Below are 2,630 nucleotides of genomic sequence, written 5' to 3'. Positions count from 1 at the left end.
TTTTTTTTTTTTTGTACTGTATGTAATTTTTGTGAGAGGAAAGATGAATTCAGTTAACAAAGGAAACATTTCATAATAACACTTAAAAAACCAGAAAGGCTTATTTGAGGTCAGGTAAAATACAATACACAAGTAGGTCTAAGCTGAAGACAGAAAAGAAAAAAAAGAAGTGTTACCAAGAACGATTACAGAAAATACAAAAAAAGCTTTTCTCCCTTCCCTGAAAGGTGAAATGAAGAACAGACTTTTGGTCAAGGTTAGAGAAGCTAGCGCGAAGTTAAACTTAACTGGATCATTTTAAAGACAAACTGGAAAGGGGTCTTTTTATGGGAAATGGAGGTGACAAGAAGTCAGGCCCCATGTAAAACTTTGGAGACAAGACACACGGTATGGCTGGTTTTTCATGTTTAGCACTTAATTCTCAAATGGGACTACTGTCCTCCCTTCCCACCCAAGTGGTGCTGTCTCCAAAAGGTATGAAGGCGGTCATGGGGAATCACAGCTACTCATGCTGGCACTAAAATACTGAGTTTGTTAGAAAAACATACGGATCGTATTAGTTTTTGCACATAGATAATACCAAGAACTGCTACAGCTTGAGAATCCAGCTAAATACTTTTCATGTCAAGTGAATTTTGGCAAAGAATGAGAAATAATGGCAAAACCCCAAAGGTTCTTGTTCAGTGCCATACATGGTCAACAACAAAATGCACTTTAAAAATGTAAGCATAGGCAGGTCCAGGACTTAGGAGCAGGCCCTCCCCGGGGAACACCAACACCAACACCAACCAGAGCGGAGCAACCTGTAACGAGGAGACAAGCACTGCCACGGCATACAAAGGTAACAGTGACCTGCTGAGCATGAAAGGTGCACCCTGTCCGGTAGCTGACTGCCTGAAAAACTAGCAGACCTAAGAAGCTACGAAAAGGAGCAGAAAATTGGGGTCTGTGCCTCAGAAGCAAGCCAACACAGGAGGTGCACTGGTGTTGGCATTATGCATTAGAATCAGGCCACTACTGCTCAAATCTTACAACAGTGAAGAGCACATTACAGATTACAGCATAAATACCATAGAAAAAAAAGCAGGGCCTGAATACAAGTCCAACTCACCAAAGAACTGGGACAGCCAAGACTTATGGCCCCCAGGGACCACATCACTAGCAGCCTAGACAGACTGAGGGGCCCTCAGTTGCCAGGTTCTTTAAAATCAGGGTATTACTGAAGCCCCGGGGGTTAACTGTGACTATTAAGAGAGAGACGAGACCAGATAAAGAAGCCTCAAGCCTACAGTGTGAAAGGGAGGCAGAGTTCAGGCAGCATTCACACAAGAGGAACCCTGATCTTTCTTCCAGCTCTGGAAAATTACCCACAGTAAGCGCAGGGTTCAGGAAGTAGGAAGCAGACTGAGGGTTAAAGACATGAAAAATTAGGTTCGATTTTCATGTTAGAAAACACAGTTACAGTAAATGTTGGCAAATGTAAGAGGTGTCGTTAAAACCCATTCTTTTGAATTCTGTAATTTTGGAGCTTACAAAATTCAATGTTGTGAACTCCAGGAAGCAGGGATAATTTTACAATTGTGTTTGTCATAGTGTGCTAAGAAATGACAACATATATAAAAGTTCATTATTAAATAGTTTATGGAAGAAACATGCCATTGTAAAAATGTATACTTGGGAAATGTGCAAATTATCAACTGACTCTTCTGGGACTTTTTTTCAGGATTTGAAAAAGGGAAGGCAGAGTTGGTCATCCAGCTGGGGATCAAGATAATATATTCAGGCATCGACTTTCAGGATGACCAAAGTTTTTACGGAAAAATTTAAAACCATCAGATGTTTGGCTGTTTTAAAAATTTAACAAGGAAAGTACCAGAAGTTTGTTTTTGTTTTTTTGAGGTAATCTGAGCCCCAGCAATGGGCATGTATGTATGTATCATTATCTTGGTATATGAACACTGAAAAAAAGGAAACAAAATAAGACCCCTCAATGGGCAGGAAGTGAAATCTTAAGATTCAGATCAAGTCCAAGATTCAGGCTCGGTTCGAGACAGTTTTTCTTTTCTTCCAACACTCCTTTCAGGGACACAAACTGTCAGAGCAGGTAGAGGAAGGCGCACATCTTAATATTTTGTTGCTGCTTCTAGGACAGGCACAGGGTCTTCTCATCTTCATCCAGGTTCCTCCGGATTCTCACCCTGATCTTCATCCAGATTCCTGTGGAAGGACCAGCACCAGGATACAAATCTTCCAGAGCCCAGCGCAGACTGGCGTTGAGACACACTGGGATGCGCGGTGCGCAATCAACAGGCTTCCTATTGGATTCGGTCATTATTAGTCTGCCGGGAGGGAATATAACCAGGCGCCAGCTCCGCCGTAAGAGAGGGAGCTAGGTTTCTTCGCTTGTGTGCCGTAAATAAAATCGAGTGACTCTACAAGTAGCAGCCGTGAAGGAGAGCAGGCCTGTGTGGAGGAGGCTCCCGCGGAAGAGCGGGCTCGGTGAGGGGCAGGGAGTGCGCGCGCCCCGGGACGCTGTCTCGGCGTCCCCAAGGCAGGCAGCCCCGTGGCAGGCAGCGGGGTTCGCGTGGCGACGCTAAGGCACCAGCTCGTACACGGGGCCGAAGTCCAGG

General features: G+C 44.2%; 1 protein-coding gene across 3 annotated transcripts in view; it reads right to left on the bottom strand.

Moving 5' to 3' along the window:
* Nucleotides 1-2,446, bottom strand: part of Hmgxb4 (HMG-box containing 4) — a 27,703-nt gene extending 25,257 nt beyond the window's left edge. For all 3 annotated transcript variants that reach the window (XM_010615926.3, XM_010615927.3, XM_010615928.3), the window contains exon 1: nucleotides 2,121-2,446. The gene's annotated coding sequence lies outside the window, so the exon portion shown is untranslated. The remainder of the gene's footprint in view (nucleotides 1-2,120) is intronic.
* Nucleotides 2,447-2,630: the final 184 nt, after the last annotated feature.

The sequence above is a fragment of the Fukomys damarensis genome, unplaced genomic scaffold (genome assembly GCF_012274545.1).
Source record: "Fukomys damarensis isolate Sample0158 unplaced genomic scaffold, DMR_v1.0_HiC HiC_scaffold_15, whole genome shotgun sequence".
Classification (NCBI taxonomy): Eukaryota; Metazoa; Chordata; class Mammalia; order Rodentia; family Bathyergidae; genus Fukomys; species Fukomys damarensis.
The sequence above is the reverse complement of the archived record's forward strand: the minus strand, read 5'-3'. Positions and strand labels throughout refer to the sequence as shown.